At 34.2% G+C, this 24965-nt stretch overlaps 1 long non-coding RNA gene across 2 annotated transcripts; it reads left to right on the forward strand.

Moving 5' to 3' along the window:
* The first annotated feature begins 14478 nt into the window (after positions 1-14478).
* On the forward strand, positions 14479-22239 carry LOC135214152 (uncharacterized). Of its 2 annotated transcripts, XR_010314301.1 has the most exons (5): positions 14479-14630; positions 14736-14792; positions 16062-16174; positions 18799-18951; positions 19554-22239. It is a non-coding gene; the product is annotated as an uncharacterized LOC135214152 (long non-coding RNA). The 2 variants fall into 2 exon arrangements; XR_010314300.1 differs by having other exon boundaries at positions 14479-14792.
* The last annotated feature ends 2726 nt before the right edge of the window (positions 22240-24965 follow it).

A 24965-nucleotide genomic window follows, 5' to 3' on the forward strand; every position in this document is an offset into this window, starting at 1 on the left:
TATATATATATATATATATATATATATATATGTGTGTGTGTGTGGTAATTCAATTGTATTCCACATAGGGAAATGAAAATTATTTATCTTAGAAAATGCCCAACAGTTTCTTCCTCCAATGGACCTCTTCTTGGAGCGTTTTTTAAGGAAATGCAATTGATTATATATATATATATATATATATATATATATATATATATATATATATATATATTATATATATATATATATATCTATATATATAGATATATATAGTTATAGTTAAATATATATATATATATATATATATATATATATATATATATATATATATATATATATGTGTGTGTGTGTGTGTGTGTGTGTGTGTGTGTGTGTGTGTATGATAAACGCGCACATTTGTGTATGCATGTATGTGTTTATGTATAGAATCTTGTTCTTTGTGTGTCTGCATGTGTACAGAATTTACTTTTTATGTTCTCTTTCTCCCAGCAACTCTCCACATTATCAACGGCAACAGTCGTCCATTCAGAGTCGAGTCGTTAAAACGAAAAAGTTGCTCGGCACAACAACGAATTATTAAGCTTTGTTAATTACGAGAAATATTGCTTCCCGCATTTGGCTTAATGGATATTCCTCTTTGCTCACTGCGAATGTAGTCTTTGCCTCTTCTCCCGATGCTCCACTAAATACCTTTCAATTTACTACGGTAAATATGTTGAATTTCCATGTAAATCATTGCCTTCCCCTCGTGGAGATATACTCATTCAGTAAATAGTATATTTTGCGTTTATTACCCAAACCCTTCTGACGAAGGCAAGAGAAGGACTTGGGTAAGGCAAGAAGGGAAGCGACCGTGGGTGAAGTGAGCGTCGAAATGAAAGTGAATTCGGAGAAATGACAGAGAAGGGAAATGATTATAACTAAGGATGATTGATTTGTAGTTATGAGTTATTATCAGAAGGGGGATCATTTGTTTACAGAAGAAATCACTTTACCTATGATAGATTTTTTTTTTTTTTTTTTTTTTTTTGGTTTTTATTTTGATCTTTCGTCATTTTGTTTATATTTAATTTTTATTTTTTTATTTTTTTTAATCTAATTGTTTATTATTTTTCTAAATTTTAATATAATTTTTACTTTTATATTTATTTTCATGTTTATTTTTTATCATTAATTTTTTTTTTATTTCAATTTTAACTTTTATTCATTAATTTGATTAGCACTATTTTTGTCTTTATCTATGAAAAAAAAAGCTGCTGTTGAGAATAATAAACAAAAGTGTGGTCAGGACCTAGACTTGAATTACGAGGGAAATAAAGTCACTGGCGATGACTCAGAAAAACTCTTAAGGAAAATGGAAATTGTTTGCCTCTTGAGAGCTGTGGAGAGAGAGAGAGAGAGAGAGAGGTCATCATATGTCACTTTTATTTATTCATTCATTCATTCTTTTTATCTAAAACAATATTATGTTTTTAACTGTTGTTGAAAGACACACACACACACACACGCACGCAAATTCAGAGAGAGAGAGAGAGAGAGAGAGAGAGAGAGAGAGAGAGACGTATTCAATGATCATCATATGTCACTTCTATTTATTCATTCATTCACTCTTTTTATGTCTAAAAAGAGTACTGTGTTTTTTAACTGTTTATTGAAGGACAGAGAGAACTTATTGCTGCTGATCCGTTCCTTGATACTTTTGACATCCATAACAGCATTGCAGCCTTTTACTTGCTGGAAATAGATTCTCTGTCTTTCCCTTTTATTTTGATCATCAGAGATATTATTATTTCATTGTTTATTTTCACGGAAAATCACGAACTTTCACCTTCTATGCAAACCTCCTCCTCACAGTCTTTGTCATTTGATGCTAATTAGCGAGACGTTCTTTATCGATGGCTTTTTCTAATAAAACGATTTACAACGTCTAGGCGAAATTTGATGCTGTTCGTTTTGTTATCAATTGGGAAAACAGGTTTGTATTTCCTGGAGTGTGTTGTGAATTATTTCTATATTTTTCCTTTTTCGTCCCAAAAACGTTTATGCGGATTTGTCCTGTTTTGTAAGTTATTAGATATTCATTAGACTTTTTCTTTAGACCGAACCAGAGTTTTCTACTGATGCCATCCTATAAGAACAACTGTCTATAGTTGTGAGTACTTTTCTATTGATGTCATTAAACTTTATGTGGACAAAGTAAAACTATGAAATATAGGTGAACTTTTCTCCACTTTCATTGAATAATTAAAGACCCTAGATGAACAAATTGCCAGAATGGAGGTAAAAAAAAAGCAGATAACAGCATTAAAACTTTAGTAGATATGAGGAATTCAAATGAACAGAAAGTACACTAAAAGCAAAAAAATACCAGTAGCACACTTTAAAGGTAAATAATCGTTCATGAAATTTTTATATATGTAAATACAGAGATGGTCTGACTTACTCCCATTTTTACATTAATCCAGTCTCCCCTTTTTCTCTTCCAGGAAATCTGGGGAACAAATTCGTAAGGCTCTTAAGAACAGGTTGCTGGCTACACTATCTTGATAGCAATGTCGTGATAGCTAAAGTAGTGAATGTATGAAAGTGAGAACGTTGGTTTTCTGTAAATGGTAAATTTGTATTCTGTCGTGTCTCTGATTATTAAAACATTAAGAAAAGGAATTTTGTTTTGTTGTTGTCTGTTTCCCATTCAACTTTAAATTTGATGCTGGGCATTAATGCGTTTAATTTTGAGAGGAATTCATTAAAATTACCCCACCTATTATCCCAAAATGTTAGAATATCATCCACATATCTCATCCACAGCATGGTTTTGGGGTTTATTGCATTTATTACTGTAGTTTCAAAGTATTCCATGTACAGATTGGCTAAAACAGGACTTAAAGGACTACCCATACTACCCAAAATTTTTGCTTGTAGAATGATTCCTCGAATGAAAATACGTTATTAGATGCACATAATTCAACTAACTTTATTATTTTGTCAAGCGCCAATGGGAAATGATCTGAATAGGTGGATAATTTTTCCCTTAAAAACTGAAGAACGTCCTGTACTGGTACTTTTGTGAATAGGGAGTCTACGTCAAGGCTTAAAAGTTTTATGTTGTGAAGTGGTATATGTGCTTCTCTGAATTGGTGACAATAATCTTCCGAATTTTTAATATGACTGGGAGAAAAAGGTGCCTAAAAAAGGGGAAAGAGGCCAGCTAACCATTTCGAAATTTTGTAATTGAAAGCTGTGGCACATGTGCGACGCTTTCAATGAATTCCTCTCAAAATTAAACGCATTAATGCCCAGCATAAAATTTAAAGTTGAATGGGAAACAGACAACAAAATTCCTTTTCTTGATGTTTTAATAATCAGAGACACGACAGAATACAAATCTACCATATACAGAAAACCAACGTTCTCACTTTCATACATTCACTACTTTAGCTATCACGACATTGCTATCAAGATAGGTGTAGCCAGCAACCTCTTCTTTCGCTTTCAGATATATTTATTAGAGCTGGAATAGACCCATACACATTATCGTGGTCAAATGGGCTAAGCGGGTTCGTTGCCCGCTACCGGACATCATAATTTCTTCATATCTAGCACTTGGGTTTCAAGGCTTTGTAGTGACAAGCGTATCCTGAAAAGCACGAAGAATTCGAGAAATAAAGAGGGACCACAGAGAGAGAGAGAGAGAGAGAGAGAGAGAGAGAGCGAGAGAGAGAGAGAGAGATCCCACTTGAGCCTCGCCCAAGATTCTTCAAGGTATCCCTCTGTTGACATTTGTAGGAGGTGCCCCAAAGCCTTCCATTTCATCATCTTGTCTTAGCCTAAATTAGAGTCCTCGAGAAGAGGTCGAGTGCCACATGAAGGAATGAGCAATACCGACTAGTGATTGTCCTTAAGAATCTGAGAGAGTCAATGTTGTCTTAATTGTAAACTGTTTCGGAAATAGAACTAATAGGGATCTTTCTGGTGAATTTCAGGGTTTTTTTCATATTCCCTAGTGCTGTGTGTAGGTTATGAATATTTTTATTTTGAATACTGTTTTACTGCTGCGAGTGATATAATGATTAATAGTAATTACGCTAATATAGTTGTCTTTTTGTCCTTTATGTATAATATCCCACAATATAACACACATTTCATGTGTATTATATTGAGAAATCATTAATATTCTTTGCCTGCACGAAGCCCTTAAATTATATTTAGTGGAAATGAAAAAATTTCTCCGGCTACATATCAGAGGTAACTCAACAATTCAATCATATTTTGGAGTTATCCAAAGCGCCCGGATTAATTGACTGGAAGACTACTTTCATCCTTCAACCGCCAGGCTTTGGAATTCTCTCCCAGCTCCTGCTTATGTCCTGGGTGTTAAGTCTAATAGTTGTTTCGGGATTTAGGCATAACGGCTTTTTTCGACTCTACTTTTATAAATAATTTATTGATTGTTTTTAGGGCTGAATAGCATGCTTTGATTGATCTCTATTTGCCAAATGCATTCACACTGAATGTATACTTTATTTTCAAATACTTCAGTAACAATACCGTGTTTGCCTATTTTTGTGTTTGTTATACAGGCTACATTACACAAACGTTATAGAGATCAAGAAGAGAGAGAGAGAGAGAGAGAGAGAGTAATGTAATAAACCACGCGCATGATATTGAGGGCCAAAATGTACTCGAGCGAGCACAAGCGGGAATATCTGGTTCCAATAATGTGAACTGATATTAGTATTGGGGTAATAATGAGTCTCTCTCGCCTTATTTAATGATCTCGTTTAATCATCACATTTGCGATCTCATCTGCAGGTTCCATTATCGGATAGCATTTCCCGATTGTTTATTTCTAGAACCTCGTACCTGACAGTTAAAAAAAAGGAAATGTGTTAAAGTAATTAAAATGAAACTGATAAATCTGAATATGTATGAATATTTATCAAATTAAAATTAACGATAATAATTAGATTTCAGATGTAAGGCAGTAATGCGTATAACAATAAGTTAAATTAGAACTGAAGAAGTTTCCAGCTTTTATATTAATTCAAAAAATTTACTTTCTTCCCAGGAAAATACAGGAAGAGATTTCGTAGTCACTTGTACAAGGTATATAAAAACCTCCAATGAATATACACAAATATATAAACATCTCTCTAGGAAGTCGAGTACTAACTCAAGCTTTCTCATATACCCAAAGAGCGTCATGTTTACTCATTCCTGAGACTAGGTTTTGTTTCTCAGAATTCTACGACACAATGAACTGAGGGTATTGTATTCTTTTGTCGACAAACTTGAGAGAGAGCTTAACATAGCTACTGTGCTTTGTTGGAATTCTGTTCTGTGAAACGATACACTAGTAGTAGGTTTTAGGACTTGTAAATCATGTTAATAGTATTAATAATGATGAATTTTTAAAAATGGAAAACAAAAAGGTTAAACAATACCATTTTTCTTTTCAGTAATTCGTCTGCTTTGTTTGTTACTAAAGCATTCATAGCAAAAAGCCTCGGAGATTATTTGCTTATGCAACAAAATTAGCTATTATTGACAATGCCATGAGTTCTTACAGGTATATTTTATATATTTAGTGTTTAGTGATAAAGATATAATTTTTTGTCAGTTTATTTCATTAATGAAGACGATGGAACTTTCGTGAAAATGACCAACTGACGAAGACTTAGCAGACGAATTCATTGCATGGAACCGGACAAGAAAAAATAAAGGTTTTGCAACGAGGTGAAATGAAATCGTTTTACAGACAGAAATATACCTTTTTTTCCTGTGTAATATCGCCACTTCAGTGCATTTTAGCTCTCATCTATCTTAGCTTCTTCAACTTTTCTTGTAAATAATTTTGCATCAAAGGCGTTGCAGTTGCGTGAGGTCGAAAGTTTCCACTCGTCATTTAATATATAATTCTTAACTAATTTCCTTAGCATCCGCCAACTAGCCTTAATAGTTAATGGGGCATTATTTATTTCCTATTAATAATGCACATTAAAAGAAAAATATGACTCTGGAAATGAAAGGTCATTCCCACTTAATTACCAAATTGCCAGATAATGTTCATTATTGTAATATGTAGAGCTTTTAAATTATCTTTTTTTCTGATTCGTGTATGTACTTTTAATTAAATGATTTTATAAATATTATTTCCAATTCAGACCAACAGGATTTAATTTCCTACGTTGCAATTCTAGTGATTCAGTGTTTACATTTAGTTTCGTTTCCCCTTTCGACTGATGTCTGCTTCTTCCTTTACAACACCACTTGACAAACGCTCCCAAAGTGTCTGATTTTTTAGTGAAATACCTTTTAAGACTAATATTCTGAATAATAGTTTTGATCCAGTCAACTGCCAAAAAATAGTCTATGCGTCTATCGTTTTCTAAGATTACATTGTGTTTTTACTTTCAGTCTCGCTTCAGTTTCTGAAATTCGTCTGGCTGTTAGTGTTACCAAACAATCTGAACATAAACCCTTTGATATTTCGCTGTTTCAAGTAAAATATATTATTACCAGAGCTTAATTGCCACAAATAATTTTTTTTTAATTTGGTCTTATAACTTCGTACAATTTAAAAAATGGACATTTATAAATGTAAAACTAATAAAGTTTAGACATTAGCCTTTTAAGTAAAATCCTGACCAAGAGCAGTTGCTAGTTAATGTCAGTATTTTTATTTGTTTTAACAGTTTTTCTGAATCATAATGAGTTATCATTAAGAATCATAAATATAAGATCTTATTTTTATTAATTTACTATATTTAGTTGATAAATTTTCTCACATCTTTCGTAAAATCAAAGACTAAATCTACGGTTTGCACAAAATAGTTGCCAGTTACTCTATATATTTGTCTATTATTTATTAGTTACTTTTAGTGTCAACAGAGGTCCATAGTGGCGTCGCCCCTAATTGACAACTGTATGATAGCAAGCCTAGAATTAGATACAAAGATGATATGAAACCGATAAATAGATTAAATAACTATCTTAACATACCATAATGCTTTATTTATCTTAATTTGTTAAGTAATACCGGTTGGACGTTTTCTTTCTTAGTATTGTTTTCCCTGCTAGGCAACAAAGTCTCGCCAAGAAGTTTTGTTATTCTCCTTACATACTGACCAGACCCATGTTGCTGACTTTGGAACTCAAACACTACTTCGGTTCATTTTAGTATCTTATTTTATTTAATAACCGTTCGAACGCTTCTCTACTGAAATTTATATATTTTGAAAAGTTAAACGTTTGCTCTTTCCGTTTCAGCATTTCGTCTGCTTTGCTTGTGTTACCAAAACATTTGTAGCAGAAATCGTCGGAGGTGACTCATTCCTCAGCAAATTAGGGTATTATTGGCAGTTCTGTTATTATTTCAAGAAATGTGTCACTGAATTATTTTTCACCTATAAAGCCATAAATTTTTGTTGGGTTTTGACAAATAAATACAATAGTACTTATGTCAAAACTATTACCGCGAGACTGAGCAAACGAATTTTTTTTGCAAGGAAACGGCACCAAAATAAAGAATTGACATGGAGAAAAAATCGATATCGATATAAATACACCTTTATCCAGTAGTATATTTTATCTTAAATCCATCATAGCTTCAATTATCTGCAAATTGAATTGCCTCAAGAAATTCTAAGTTACGTAAGTTTCAAAAAGTTTACTCTCATCATTTTTATGCACAGCTCCATTAGTAATTTTTAGAGAATGCGCGAACCAGCCTTCATAGCGGACGAGCCTTTATTTATCTCCTACTTAATGATGTATATTTAACAGAGAAGAAATACCGTACAGAACTCTCCAAGTCATATGCAATACTGACATTTTTGAAGTGAATTACCACTTGATATACTGATCAATATTTGACGTAGGCCTTCCAAGTAGTACCTTTTGTAAAAATATAATTTCCCACGCAATCCAATGTGATTTCATTTTCTGTGAGTATTTTAATGGTTCTGTGTTCTCATTATAGTTCAGTCTCCCTTTTTTAACTTGTGTCTGCGTCTTCCTTTACAAACACGACTTGACAGAAGCTCCAAAATCCCATTTTCTAGCGAAGTCTGACTTTTTTTTTTTTTTAAGTTCTAAATATTCTCAAATGATAAGTTTATCAAATCAGTCGCCAAAGTAAAGTCTATTCGATATATTTTCTTATTACGTTGTGTTTTACTTTCCAGCCCTCTTCTCAGTTACCAACACTCAACATAAAACCCTTTAGGGTTCCACAATTTTCAGTTAAGAATACAGTTTCCTATATTCAATTTTGGTGAATAGGAATGTGGTTTAATTTTTTTAAAAACCTTCTTACCTTTGTTGGCAAATTACGTTTATAAATGCAGAACTCCAAAAGTTTAGACGATTGCCTTTTTTTTTTCTTTCTTTTGATAGGTAAAGACTTACCGACAATAGTTGCCAGTTGCTGTTCATATCTTTATTCATTTTAAGTTTTCCATAGTTTATATTACTTTCAGAAAATTTCCAATTCCTTTCGTAAAGTCAAAGGGTAATTATCCGATGTAACAAAAATGTTGCAGTTGCTCTCCTCTCTCTCTCTCTCTCTCGCTCTCTCTCTCTTTATTATATATATATATATATATATATATATATATATATACTATATATATATATATATATATAATATATATATAGTAGATATATTATTACATATTATTGTGATCTTTATTTTTGTCACTTGAAGTGTCATCAGATGACCATAGTGCATCGTCCCATATGGAAAAATATTACGAAACACTAAACACATTGTATAGTAATATATTTATGTTTATGAATATATGTTTACAATGTGATATCGCAGAAATGGAACATTTTACCGGACTAATTCTAGACCATCGTTTACATAACGATTTTCCTAAGTTATGTGTTATCTTTCTAGTGGAGCTGAATGATTGACATGTTCATGTTAAGAATAATCTGTAATTATTTGATAAGGTTGAGATGAACAGTTTGTAGATATAACTTTAGTCCATCAATTTGAATGTGATGAACTGCCGTGTCTTTGGTGTTGTTTTTCCCTTTTAGTCTCGTTTCCCTTTTAGGATTTCGTCTGCTTTTCCCGAGAGAGAGAGAACAAGTCTGCTAAGATTTCTGCAGTTATAGACAAAGTTTAACTTTTTATTTGCCAAATATTTATGTACGTTTTCGTGATCCAGAGTCACTGCATTGTTTATCAAACGATGTTTTGTTATATTTTTCTGTTATTTCACCTGTCCGAAACGGTGGTGTTTTCAGTTAGTCTTTGTTCTATGGAGCTGTACCCTCTATCTAAGACCTAAGTCATAAAGTAGAAAATTAATTGTGTCATATCACCAACTATATCTCTGAAATATTCTTATGACATCAAATCTTTCAAAACTGTCTTTACAATTTATATTAAAGTGAACAGAGTATGGTTTGAAATGCTGTTCACATCTGTCAGATAGTGTTGGAACTTGAGTCTACGTGACTTGACCTGGCTGTGTTTTTTCTTCCCTCATCAGTAGCCATCTTAAACTTAGTTTGGCTCTGGTTATTCTTCGCCATTATACTGAAGTGAGTTTCATTACTTATTCATTATTACATATGTTATGTAGATTAAGGTGAAGCATCAATGTAACCTGCCAATAAGTACCTTAAGCACTTACAACTGTATAAGAGACTGTAGAGGTGCTGGCACCCTATGGTTGGAAACAATAGCCCGTCCCTGAAGTGTTAAATTGGCCTCTTGACCATTGGTCATGCTGAGGTAAGGCGTCTTTAATCTGGCTGGTCAGTGAAACTTTTAGGTAGCCCAGTCTGTTTGCCCGTAGGCTGAGGTTCAGCAGTCAAAGGCCTAAAATTGAATCTATTCCAGTCTTAGGTTAAGCCACCCTAATGATTCTAGGCACTTAAATTGTGACGCGAGTTTTTTTTTTTTTTTTTTGTTTTTTTTTTTATTCTGTAGGGAATGACGACCTTAAAGAGTTAAAAACGAGTCTGTGCATTCCTCTGCAGTCTGGCACAATTGTTCTTCCAGTAAAAGTGCTGGCAATATTCAGTGCCTGAAGAGGTGCACGGAATTTTACAGAACCATCCCCTCAACTTGTTTACAAAGATGTCCATTAAAAACAAATGCCGTGTCCAGCACGGCCAATTCTAAAAGAGCTTTGAGATTCGAATAACTAAAATTACATTATGTATGTATGTATGTATGTATGTCAAAAGGGTGAAAAAACGGCTTACATATATCTCGGCCTAAACACAACAGCTACAGCCAATGGGAGGTGTGTTTGTGTTGCACTTTGTGGGTGAAAGTGGCTGGGTGAACACAGTTGAAAATTTAGTTATTGACCTTTTTGTTTTTTTGTGAATATTTAAGTGATGAGCGGTAATAGCCAACTACAATTTTTTTTCCAGAGGACTAGTGGACACCTAATAAAATGGTTTTGTTTTAGTCTGAAACATGTTAGGGCCGGTCGGTGGTGGAAAGAATTCCTCTTATGGAAAAGACATAACAAATCTGATGGTAAGAAATCTTGAAAATTGGATGGTTGCGATATTCCATTGTGCCAATAAAAGCAGAGAAAAGGTCTAAAAACTATATAGATTACTTGACTTTTTCTTGTGAATAGGTAGGGTCAGTGACGTTTCTTTGGAGTGGGTCATTGAATCCCATTTGGGTAGGGCCAAGGAAATATTGTAGGCTCTCTAATACCTGGTCGTGACATGGGGTATTTTGACAGAAAAATGTAAGTAGCCGTAATGGGGCTCAATTGCCTCTTATTTAATAAGTACCTCTTATGATTATTGTTTTCCATTTCATACGCAATTGAGGCAAACGCGCTGATATTCATAGAGACTGAGTTTAAAATAAAAACTTTGCTTTGTTTATGACCATTTCAAACGACTTTTCACTCTTCAAAGTTGTAGCCACGACCACCAGTTAGGTGTTAAATACGAGTTGGACATTATACATTATAAAAACCGATTTAGGACTACGGTAACGCATATTTACGAAAATAAATTCTCTCTTCTCTCTACTTCTCTCGTCTCTCTCTCGTCTCTCTCTCTCAATCGCCCTCGCTCTCTCTCTCTCTCTCTTTTCTTTCCTTCCTTCCTTCCCTTCCTTCCTTCCTTCCTTCCTTTTTGACAGAGTATCTGCATTTTGAATCTTGCTAATTGATGTGTTTCGTGTTTTGCTTAATGTTACTTCGGTAGAATGTCATCTGGTGTTACTTAAATATTACCGGCAAGGTTACATGTGAAGGACCGCTCTGTAATGCCTCAAGAGGGAAAGAGTAGATTGGGAGTGTTGCCTTTCGATGTATTTTTAACCATACGAACAACAGTGGGGTTCTAAAGTATATCATAGGAGGCGCTGTGTATATCCATGTCATTTATTTCAAGAATATATACAGACATTTTCTGACTTGGAGACAAGATAAACTTTATTATATCTAAACGCTGGAATTATTCCAGATGACACTTACTTATTTCTGAGGCTGCATAATTACTAAGCTTTCATATATTTAAAACTTTTGGGGTTTGGTAATTATGAATACTTAAGAATCCTTACCATTTTCAATCTGGATAAAGCTCTGCGCTTTTACCTGTTTAATACTGTTTTGAAACTGACATTGTCCGATTTATGTCCTCAGTATCAAGCTTTGTTTTTTTAAAGAAGGAGGAATCCAATGTTGTTATATGAATTGAGTGGTTTTTTTATGTTAAGATAGTGAGGAAGGCTTATAATTGTCAAATTTATGTATCAAGTCCTTAAAAAAGGTCATAATTATGGGAATAATCGGTCAATAGGTTATTATACAGTATGTCACTAATAACAAATTTTACCTAATTTTAGACTCATGTATTTTCTTAACTTAAAATAGTTTTCCTGATTTGAATTTTACTAAATATCTGACCAGACGTGCTGTCTTAAGCGTTAATTTCATAAGCAAATGTGTTTTACACAGTTTCAGCGTTTAAGCTTGAATGAGCCAATATTTATAACTAAGGTACCTAGAGAACGTTTGTTGTTATTACTACTATTATAATTATAATTATAATTATAATTAATTATTTATTTGATTGTGATTGTGATTTGTGATTGACATTACGATTATAATAGATTATATGAATATGAATATTATGAGTATGATATTGATATTGAATATGAGTATATGATATATGATATATGATATAGATATATGATATATGATATATGATATATGATATATATATGATATATGATAGATATCATATATCATATATATATATATCATATATCATATATCATATCATATATCATATATCATATCATATCATATATCATATATCATATATCATATATCATCATATCTATATCATATATCATGATATCATATATATGATATGATATAGATATGATATGATATGATATGATATGATATGATATGATAGATATGATATGATATGATATGATATGATATGATATTATATTATTATATTATATAATTATTATTAATTATAATACATTATAATTATTATAATTATTATTGGCTTTGACAGCAATAGAGAACGACTTGGATCCTAGATTAGTCTTGTCTTTTAAAAGGGGAATGATGACTGTCTCCTTTAGATATAGTTATATCCATAATTATGACATAACGATATCAATATCGCTGCCAGATTAGAAGATATAATATTGAGGTGTACAACAGTTTATTCAGTCAAAATGATTAAGAGGTAGAGAAGGCATTGATTAGATCTACGAATATTACCATTTCCGTGGGCCGACAATTCAGCTTAGAGACAATTCAGCGCATGACGATTCAGCACAAGTGTAATAAATACATTTTAGAATTACATATCTGTAAATAAAAACCCATGACCTGAGGTCATTGGCGAATTAGGAGGGCCCTACGTGACTAAGGCAAATCTAGATTACGCTATACGATGTCTGCAGTAGCCTGGTTTAGGTTTGTTTTGGAATGTCATCATTTTGCATTACTGTTAACTTGTCATAACAACTTCCATGGGAAGCGGTTGACCTGTTAACCTGCGCCGGAAACTTGTAACTTCCGAGCCGGCGGACTACGTATGTTTTTATGTGAATCGCTGAGATAGCTAATGTTTCGCTATCAACGTGATGCTCTTAAGAAGTTAGTTCATTTCTAGCGACAAAACGGAACGGTCTCACGACCGAACTGTCTCTCTTGTTATGGAGTTTCAGAATAAAGTTGTTGTACTATTTTCAACTTATCCGTTTGAATCATCTCCTTTACTTTAAGAAGAACCACTCTACTAAGATATCACATAGGAGAAAGAAGGAACCAGAATACTTACGAATGACAGTCGTAAGGAAAAACAAACAGTCTTTCGCAAAAGCGAAACGACTAAAACAAGGACTATTCAGCGCAGAGACAATTTGGCGAAATAAAGCTAAAGTAAGGAAAATTAAGAAAACAGTGATCAAATTAGTTTTTATTTGTAAAATATTTTTGAAATTCAAAAATAAAATATGATATTTATTGAAGTAAGATATTGAAAATTATACTAAATTATTCCGATTTGGCGACAGAAAACAAAACTAACTACTTGCAGTTAAAAATAATGGTAAGACTGATTGTTTACACTTTCAACCATCGAACAATTGACGGCTGATATTTATGCTATAACAAGCAAATAATAGTTACTGGTATTCTTCTAAACTCGGACTGGATGTATTTATTTTTCTGGAGCTAAAAAAAAAGAAAACAAAATCACCATAGGGCGGATTTTATCAGAGAAAGGTCTTGATCACATTCTGTTAAATAGATTTTGCTATCGTTTAGATAGAAAACTTCGAAATGAAAAGGAGTCTTGGCGTTGTACACAAGACAGAGGTCGAATTCATGTTAATGGAAGTTTATGGGAATAAGTTTTGACACATACTCATGTGGAGTTTTTGAAATTGGAGCAAGACAACGCAGAGAAAAGGATATTGAGAATCAGAGCGGCCTCATGAATTGCAGAAATAAATTAGCATGAATATTTTTGCACAGGAATTTTTTATCGTATGCACAGGAATTTTTTATCGTTTTTGTCTACTTTTTAAAATTCAATATGTTACAAATAAAAAATTAATTAGATGGCAGTTTTCTTCGTTTTCCATATTTTTATTTTATTTCGCAAGATGTCTGTGCTGAATAGTCCTTGCCCTGAATTGTCATGCTCAGAATTGTCTCTGAGCTGAATCGTCAGTCGGCGCGGAATTATCGGTGCTCCACCATTTCAGTGTCACCTTCCCTTTTTTAAGAAGTATGGATGAAAATTCAAATGTAAAGCCTACGAGAGAGAGAGAGAGTGTGTTGCCGGCTACCTTAAGCTGACATATTAATTTCCTCAGGTGCTAGACCTGAGTTACAAACAGTACTGTTTTATAAACAATGTTGTTGCAGGGTGAAGCGGGTTTTATATATTTGGAGTTTGTTTAATTGGTGCTTTAGTTTTTATAAAAGTTTTTTTTTCATTTGTCTTATCCTTATTTGTAGGATGTAGGGCCAGGCCATGACGTCACTTGTCGTTGACCAATCAGGACGCTCTCTACCGCGCTGTTTCTGGCAAGGTCCATGGTTTCTGACCCAGAAGAAATGGCTCTAACGCAACAACCGCCGTATCTCAATGGAAAAAAAAACTCTATGCTGGTTCGTATTTAAAATGGAAGTGACCGAATGGGTACAGCAAAGCCTTTATATATATATCGACGCCGTTAGCAGGGCTGTCCAACTGACTAAAAAAATATATTTCAGATAAAAAAACGGCTACGAAAATCATATCAACTGGAGCTCTCAAGCGCCTCGTCAGAGGTAAGGTGCATTAGTTTCAGCCCTGGATTTGATAGGCCCCAACCTAGTACCCTATAGAAATATGCGTATATCCGGGCAGTAGTGCTGCATACATAGTTATAGGCTTCCTGCTTATGTTTGGCTGAGCTTAGGTCAGTATCAGTAGGTAAAACCATTTGTAAACCTGGTAGTCAGTGCACAGACCGTATTCTGTGTAAGCGTACCACAATGATATAACTGCGACGGCTGGAGCATAATTGTCGATGTTCCCCGTTGCTTGACAAGACAACTTAAATTTCATAAAATCATAAACCTGTTCGATGTCAGTATGTGGACCCTAGACCTAATACCAACACATGTCATAATAAATGTAACTCGTAAATTTGTCATGAACGGAGGGTAATTTGACAATGAATTGCGAGTAAACAGCATTCTCTGATCGGCAAACAGCCCAACATTTTCGTCATTGAATGAAATGGCATCCGAATCCTGAGTGTTCGTCCGTTTTAGCTCTCTCTCTCTCTCTCTCTCTCTCTCTCTCTCTCTCTCTCTCTGTCTTATTAAATGGTGCTGTTAAACTTGAATCTGCACCTTTTCCACAATTTATATTAATAACCAGGTGCTGTTGTTAAGATTATGATCAATATAGGTTTAAATGTTATGGCTGTTAGCTGTATAAATGGATGATGTAGCCCATAGAGTCGAACTTTATCCCTTCTTGATTAGTCAGCCCTTTTGTGTGTTTCATAGGCCTTCCTTTCATTCATTTAGGAGTAGAGTTACATTCTTTTCAAATATCTGCTTTACCGACAGAGATAATTGTGCTCGTTTCCGTAGAAAATCAGTATGCCTCTGTTGATTTGATTTAAGCAGAGAATTATCTTCTTAGTTGCTGGGTGACCGGTTGTGGGGCTGGCAGCCAGTGGGTTCATGGCTAAAACTAGAACGTGGTGGATCAGTAGTGTCAAAATGTATTTCATCATTGCATTAAATTAAGGAAGGTAGGGCTTCTGGGTACTCCTCACTCCTTAATGACTGAAATTTTTTGATGTTCGTTTTATTTTTATTTTTTACTTAATAAGGAATTTGTTGTAATTCCCGAATAAAAACTGGTCAGCTTCTGTCATGTCAAATTAACACTGACGTGCCTGGTTGGAATGTTCTGAGTTTTTAAGATTTCACTTGGATATGAACAAAAATTAACTAATATTTCCAGATGCAAGATTTTTAATGTTACCAGTATGTATATTGTTTTTTTTTTTTCAATAAGAATTTTCTTCTCATTTGCAGGCTCTTTAGAATTCCCAATACGCTCCTTCAGAAGATATTTCACGACTTATCACAATTACGTGTCTGATTTCTACGGAGAATCTGATTGGATGTCATTGTCTAGAACCGGACTGGTAAGGTTTGTTGTAAGTCTAGTCTGGAGTAAATTTCCAGTGTTAGTGTTTATAGAAGTCTGAGTGAAATACCAGATATTCATTTTTGATGATTATTTCAGGTTTCTGTAGCTCATAGAACGTGTTCATATTTGCTTGGATGACTTAGAAGCGCTCTCACTCTCTCTCCTCTCTCTCTCACTGTGAGAAAATTCACAATAGGTAATCATACTTCATACTGATTTTGGGGGAGAAGTGAAAATATCCTTAGGATTTTAGTTAACTGAATATGTATTCAGTCGTCAGTTTATCATCATTCTTCATTGTTGTGTGAAACGAACTTAGTTTGTTTTTAGCTTTGTTTGTTGGTGAGTCGTTATTTTTATTGTTTTTTTTTTTTTTTTTTTTTTTTTGGTGAGTCGTTATTTTTTTTTTATTTCATTTTAACAAATGTGGATGGGTACCGCACATAAAATTCCACTGGGATCCAAGTGTTCTGTTAGGGCACTTGGAAGTCCCTTTTAATCACTTTTAAACGCCTCCTGGGCCTTTGGAGTCAGTGTGTCCCAATGCCACTGACAGCTGACATCTTCAGTTGCTCAGTTTTGTACAGTCGATTCAAGCAGTGGGTTCTACGATGCCTAGTGCTTGCTCTCAAAAAGGTGCTTCTTTTCATTTAAGTCTCTTTAATTAAAGGTCTGAAACAATGAATATTCTTTCCTTGGCTTTTTCCTTCTATATACATCATCCATGGTAGTTTGCACTTCTATATACATGTTGCGTGCCCTGTCCATCTCACAAGTCCTGGTAGGTTCATTTGAGATGGAAGTTTTGTTAAAACAGAAGTCATTGTTTTAGGGTGTTCTCTTGTTCTCTTCTCTCATACGTAGCAGTAAGAATGTCTTTTAATTTTTGTTTGTTCTAAAGCTACATTTTTGGAGTTAAGACTGAGTGATATTTCTTGTGGTAAGATTTATAAAGCTTTGTGCCATCTTTTATTCCTTATAACGAAATTCGTAGATGACAGTACCACTCACTCTCTTGCGCTGTGGTTAATTTAACTGAAATAAACCTCGTAGATTATTTCTAACGAGACGTTGAAATCTCTGTTGGGTGAGCACGAACGGTGTATTGAAGGCTTTTTTGAAACTTTTACTTTGATATATGTATGGGTATTTGGGGTCCCTTTTTCATAGACTAATAAATGTTTTTAGCTAAATATACCAGATGTCGGGTGACATTATTTTGGCAGAAATAAACGGGCTGACTAATCATGTGGTTATTAGTGTGTTCGGCAGCTTGCTTTGAAAGTGGATGGTTTTTCATAAGAATGTTTGTTCATGTTGGTGATGGTAAAAGAGACATATCTGAAGGGAACTTCAAGCTTGAAGTAATTGCTATGATACGGAATAGTGCTTGAGGTTTTACTCTCAATAAAGCAGGTAGTTTATCTCTAGTTTATGAATTTCTGACACACACACGGCGAGAGAGAGAGCGAGCGAGCGAGCTTGGTTATTATCCACTTACCTTCAGATTCAGATTATAAAACAGGTTTAAACTTGGCCATGATCGAAAGGCAAATTAAAAATACCTTGAAAAGTCCAGTTAAGGCGCAACAGTATTTAAAGATACATAAAGTGGTTGTATCTATAGGTTTTCTCGGCTGTAATTCAATTTCCAACTAGCATTACTGGGAGCTGCACAAATGTCTTGACAGTCAGATTTCTGTGTTAGTGTGTATATAAAGTACTTGCTGAATATTCCCTAACTCAGAAGCTTATTCAAAAACTACTGTAGTATGGCATTAAGTGTGTTTTGTGAAACTGAATTATTAAGTATTTTCTCTCACCAGCCACTAACCAAAGTGAGAGAAATGCAGAAAAGTCTACGCCTATTAACGACACAGACCATGATTGATTTGTTTCTTAGTATTGTTGTAGCATTTTTCTCGTACTGTAACTTCCTGTATTTAGTCTCGAGTAAATTTATGATTCAATCATGTTATGGTACAGTGCCTGTTTATTGTAAAATTTTATTCTCTAAATTCTAATGTTACTGTCTGTTGTTTAGTGGCTGACGTCGGTTCTAAATGGTTGTCTCTTGTCTTGCAATCCGCAGTTTTTAGTGTACATACAATCTGCAGTTTCCCCCCTTTTTATACACGATAACGGGTATTTAGCTATATGATGAATTAATTATTGAACCTGGAATATAATATTGGAGGTGCTGTACAGTGGTTGAGCAATTATTTTTCATTTGCAAGTATTAAAAAGGTGCAATTTGATCTAAGACTGTAGTTTTGACATGAGGCCATTTTATTGCGTCCGACGGGTCTCCGAGACAATTATGTCGCTATGCTTAATAGAGAGAAATATTATTATGAGGTTTATAATTGGAAAGGCATCCCTACAATTAGTCCATAAGTTTGAGTAAGATTTACCGGGAGGATATGCCTAGTAGTTATCATTAACTTAGTCTTTAAAAACTACTAAATGTGCACAATATACGAAAGATGATTTAAAATTTATTAAAAAACTAACGGTTTCCTTTTACATTCACGTTTATGTTTTTGAAGAACATCATAGGATAATTGACGTGTATAGAGGTTAGTGATATTGGAATGTTAACATTGCTGCTTCTTTCAGAATGAAATACTCTTCGCTTCGATGGCTGGTTGTTGCAAGGAATCTTTTTATTGTTTGAACCGCGTCTTGGGAGTGGAAGTTCCAGTTCCTGGAGTCGAATTTTCATAGTTTGAATCACGTCTTGGGAGTGGAAGTTCCAGTTCCTGGTTCATGGTGAGTTGTTGTTGGAAGTATTTGCTGAAATAGTTTATGAACCTGAATAAAATCTGGGTCTTTTATTTTAGAAATAGAGATTGTGAAGAGAATTTGGGGAGTGGAGGTAGTGCTTTTTGCTGTCTCCTTAAGATTTCAAACAACACTTGTCAGTTTTAAGAAGCGTTCCAAGGAAAGAGAACAGACCAGAAAAGGGGCTGGTATAGGGCATTCAGAATTTTAATTCGGGAAGATCAGGTTCATTGCGAGTCTTATTTCCTTTCTTTTGAGTGATCTAGTTTGCAAGAAATGGAATCAATATTCAGTATCATAGTCACTGCTGTCTTTTGAGTGCTCTAGCTGAAAGTATAAAAACAGAATTCAATATCATAGTCACTGCTGACAATTTTATTAAATAATTAACAGGAAATGCCGAAATTCAGAGAGCTAATTTGAACGTGGTGAAATTTTGGGCCTACTTTACTGTAGTTTCTTCTGAACAGATCTTTTGGTTAGAATGAATAAGCCTCGTTATGAAATTATATATGCGCATTCCTTAGCTTGTGAAGGTGCCGAGCCAAGTGTCTCAGGATGTTATCATAGTTTTTATTATCTCTTTGTAGGAGTGTAGCACCGAGGACGAGAACCGTTCTGAACTATGAATGCAGCACCGTGGACATGTACGGATTTCAATCCTACAAGACTGCAGCACCGAGGATGAGAATGGGGTTAGCTCCTCACCGGGCGGTCGTGGAAGAAACATGGCAGGGATAATTTTAACGTAGTTGTAGCTAGTTCTGATTATGTGTTATTTGTATTCTTAAAGGGAGAGGGTTTATTATATAAATTTGTTTAGCATATTTTTCGTCGTCTCTTAAACTGCTTGGCAGACGTTCTCTAAATTGGCTAACATAAACGGTATCAAATTGTTTTATAGTGAAAGGTTGTACAAATTTATGAAGCTGATTTCTGTAATGTTTATTTGTAGTATATAAACAGTACAAGTTTTGGCATCCGTTCTCCGAGTTGGCTCATTTGCCATCTACATGATCAGTGAACAGCAGCAACCTTTATAGTTGTTAATGAGGAAAAAAAAATATCTTGGCATGTCTGGTATTTATTACACAAAAAGGATTAATACAAGCAGACAAAGGTCATTCTGGGTTTTCGACCCTCTCGGAACAAGAGCACAGACCTCGAAATTCTAAAATTGTTAAAAGTTGAGGCGTCCAGAAAAAGGAAAATTTCTATAACAGCCCTGGATCACCAGATTCTTACTTAGTTTCACTTGAGTTAACGGCGATCCTCTTGCCTCTTAAATTATTCTCGAGCGTCTCTGTAAAATAAGAGAAATGAGAATTACAACAACATGCTTCATAGGGAAACTACAAACATGAAGAATCAAACTAATATCGACTGTAAGAACTCAATGATATGGACTGAATAGTATTATGATAGTTCTTAATCGATATTAATGATTGAATTCTTATCTTATCTTTTCGATACCTTACTTTTAAAATTCAGCTTACTCATAAGTTTTGAAAATCTTCAATTGTCAAGTTCTGAAAATCTAAGCTAAAGGCTTGCCCGCACGAGCGGGCCTGATCGGCGGACCTCCTCTCTAACAGGCGCACTTAACGGGCAAACCGTCAAATTGCCCGATGGGTCTTATAGCAAAATCACCATGATGGTTCCCGATGGCTTGAGCTTCGACCTTGGCAGACGTACGTTAACCATATAAATTTCTTTTACTGAGCCATTCTTTGTACCATATTTTCTTCTTTTTCATCACACTAAGCAATTATCAACCTACACCATCTTCTTTGCGGTAGGCACCATGTTTATCGTACCGCACTGAACACACTTCTGGCTTCGTCGGACACGCCCACCTCTCCAACGCCTCACCCGTGTGGACAACATTCATGGGTAAGCCCGAAAATAACCGCCAGAATTTGCCCTTCAACCCCGGAGCACGCCGATCAGGCCCGCTCGTGTGGACAGGCCTTCAGTCTCATAAGTTGTCAAACTGTTACAAAGTAGATTGTGAAACGACAGTTTATAAAGAATCTGAATTAGTTTGCAACTACTAAATACGTACGAAATGGCAAGTACAAATTTAAAATTAAGACAAAGACTATAATGAAAAATTAAAAGTTGCTGTAAGAGAATTTTAACCTGGTTTAGAAAAAATATAGGTGCAAAATTACTAATTACCCTAGTTTAGTATACGTATGTGCTAAATTAGTTTTTTTTTTTAACACCCACTAAATTCTGTAGCTCAGATCGAAGGATATTTTATAGAGCGAATGGAAGTAAATAGTGGCAACAGTTAACGCTATATTCTAGGTGGTTTTATTTTACATATTACAAAACTAAATTTTTACTCAAAAAAGCAAAATTAAACTTAAGAGCTCGAAGCATGCGATATGTAAAGCAATATTCAGAAAAATGATCAACGTTTTCTACAATCATTCAATGAGTGACAGCTTTTTAAGGCAATTTTAATTATTATTTAACCTGCGCGTGCTTCTTTATTACTAACTACCAATCTTTACTGGTAAATGTTTAGTGATTACAACACTTACGAACCCATACTTAGATATTTTATAGATAATGACTAGTCGAGTTATTTCTAAAGGAAGAGGTGCAATATTCTGAAAAGCAGAGCGTGAGCGTTTTGCGCAAAAAATAAAATAAAATAAAATAAAACAAAATTAAATTTTAAATAAAAATAAATTAGATAAAATATAAATAAAAATAAATTAAATAAATAAAAAATAAAAAATACGTACAGAAAGAAGAAAGAAGAGTTCTTAATAGTAGGAAAATATGGAGAGCAAAATTCCCAGAGGAGAGCAGCTGCCATAATATATTAACCAGTCTGTAACAGAAATCCCATTCGGAAAAAGAAGGGATGGGGAATGCTGCAGAAACAGCTGGTTTTCATGCCAAAATAGAAAATGAAAAATTTCTGAGAGAGAGAGAGAGAGAGAGAGAGAATCAGTCCCTAGCATTTCAAATACGAGTGGATATTAGGTAATAGGCAATACTAATACCTGACATTAAGTTAAGCTTGCGTGCGTTCTATTAGTAAAATAGCAGCTATAGTACACTGCTTTTTCACGCTTAAGAGATTAAGTGGTGCATTACCATGCTTAATTCATGCAAAGGTGTGACAATATGCAAAATAATGTACATCCGTATAGTGTTTTAGGTAAGTTTACAGTAAGTTTGCAGCAAAATAGGAAAACTACTTAGGCCAATCTTCAATAGATAAGATAGGCTTGCATAACCACAAAACAAGAACTGTCTGAGCGTCTTTTTTCCAAAAGGTCTTGGCAAATATTTAAGTACTATAAAAACCTAAACTAACTCCGTAATTTCTACAAGTTTAGGAGTGGGATTTTGCATCATTCAACTGTATCTCTAGCTACGTATCCTGTAATTATAAAATACATGTTCATCTTACAATTGTTTGATTTGTAATTTCATCAGTCTAATCTACTGGTTTTAGACCACTGAAAGGAAACATCACAAAAAAAACTTAGCACTCGAATGATTAAAAAAAAATATACGAAATGCTTTTAAAATATTACTAACTAAGCTGAATCGAACTTTTCAGGATCATTTACGAAAATCGATGCAAAGTGAAGGCCGTCAGGTCAAGGGAAATTAATTTCTCTCTCTCTCTCTCTCTCTCTCTCTCTCTCTCTCTCTCTCTCTCTCTCTCTCTCTCTCTCTCATTGATGGTTACACTGAAATGTATAGATTATTATACGTCGATCATAAAAAAAAGGAACTGCAAGAATCTAAATTCACCGAAGCATTAAGCGATGACCTTTGATGACATCTGCCTTTGGTTACCCGTCATAGGAACAATGGTTCTGCATCAAAGAACATTCAGAATGGCGTATAGGGGTTCTACACTTAAGTACTATATGAAAAACTGACTTATCCTGATAATGAGTTATCACAATATACAAAACCTGTATATTGTTCTGGGCTCTGATAAAAGAAGCAGGAAAATTAAAAGTAAATTAAACTCAAAACAGCTTCAAGGTTGAGACGACAATTGGCAGACCGGGGCAAACGGATAAGGGCCATTGAAGACTAAACTGCAGTAATTGTCCAAACTGCACAGTTTGTTATATTGCAAGGGATGAGTTGTTGAGTTACCATCGTCTAGAGAACTTGACATATAACGCGGCATGGAAGATGCCTTCTTAACGAGAGAGAGAGAGGAGGAGAGAGAGAGAGAGAGAGAGAGAGAGAGAGAGAGAGAGAGAGAGAGAGAGAGAGAGAGAGGGGGGAGTAGAAAAAAAATTGCTAAAACTATTCAAGATATGGAAGTTTTAACTTTGATTGAATTATTTCTTAGGTTTAAAAAGTCGGAATACTCATTATTCTTTAAACCACTGGCAAATTTAGGAGAATTTTTTTTTTTTTTTTTTTTTTTTTTATTTTTTTTTTTTTTTTTTTTTTTTTATGAAAGAATATCGTGTATAATGAATGCGGCCTATATCGAAACTGCAAGATACAAATACTGCAACTACCTTCTGCGTATTCCTAAACATACGAATCCAGCAAAAGACTCTAGACACATGGAAATAAAAATATTTTTATCTCTGTTGCTTATTTAGGTTTGTGACTGATCTACTATGTAACAGAACACTACAGTGGCGAGTTAATCTGCTGAAATGTACTTCATATCACCAACGCATGGACTTCATAGTGGACATGCAGAAGATTTAAGTAAAACCTGCTACAACACCTACTAATTCCTACAAGTTAAGCTTACTTCACAAGTTTCGAGCACCTCGAATTTTCTAAGCTTATTTTCTAGTTATTTTGCCCTGCTATCTACTCGCTTCTTCCCTAATAAAGCGATTATCAAATTTCCAAAACTATACGTATACATATTATGTACTAATATATGCAGGCAATGTCACCCAGAGTATGAGCGCATTTAATTTAATGAATTATTGATAACTCAGGCTTAAAAAGAGATTGAGGTTTCCACAATGTTTCAGTACAAGACAGGTATTACTGGGTGTCTTCACTGATATTTTTAACCTTTTGATGCTTCTTTGTGGTCACGATAAAGTCCCTTCCACGTCTGATCGAGATAGAGTTTGACAGAGTGTAATTGCACATAAGCTCAATAACGAATCAAAATTACAAGGACTATAAAATCTGTACCCGAAAATCCTCAAGGATGCTTTTATTAATAGGCTAATCCAAGCTGATGCCTAAACTTTTCATCACGTGGAAACTAATACGGTGCCTCTGGGAAGTTTACGATATTGTTTTCTGTGATGCTCTTTAAAAAATAAAAAAAATTACGTTGAGACTTCAGGAGACAGACAAGACCAGAAAAGCTACAAATTTCCTAAAACACACTCCATCCTATGAAGAAATTTACTTAAAAACAACAATCTCCTTGACAACTTTTGTTTTACATGACGCTATTTATAACTATTTTACGAAGGCGGGGGGAGGAGAAAACCGGAATTATCAGGTCGAGCGGTAGTTGAAAGTAATTGACATTCTGCAAAATATTTCCATGTTTTACTTCTAAAGTTTCTGTCTTCGGGAAACTGTGGGATAGCCTGGAATCAGTATTTGATTCTATTTTAACCCAAATTTAGGAGCCCTGCTGAATTCAACCAAACATTGAAAAAGTACGACCCGATAACAGGAAATATTTGCGGTTTAAAAAGGATATACGGAAGCTTCTCTGATCACTGAACTAAAATTCTGTTACTATTCCCAAATTAAAGATTGCAATAGAAAACGAATGTCATAATTTATGAGACTAGATAGAAAGAAAAATTAAAAACAAATGGAACATTCGCCAGCATCTCACTTTGAACCTGTAGAACAAGAAAGTCAAAATGAGTAAGATATGTGATAAGAATTTTTACGTTGTCTGTTTCACATTCATCACTTTACAACAAAATCAACAACCACAGTGCAGAAATGAGGATAATTACATTTCTCTATTGATTAAATTTTGAAATCCTAAACATTTTTGT

This window comes from Macrobrachium nipponense, chromosome 45, assembly GCF_015104395.2.
Source record: "Macrobrachium nipponense isolate FS-2020 chromosome 45, ASM1510439v2, whole genome shotgun sequence".
Classification (NCBI taxonomy): domain Eukaryota; kingdom Metazoa; phylum Arthropoda; class Malacostraca; order Decapoda; family Palaemonidae; genus Macrobrachium; species Macrobrachium nipponense.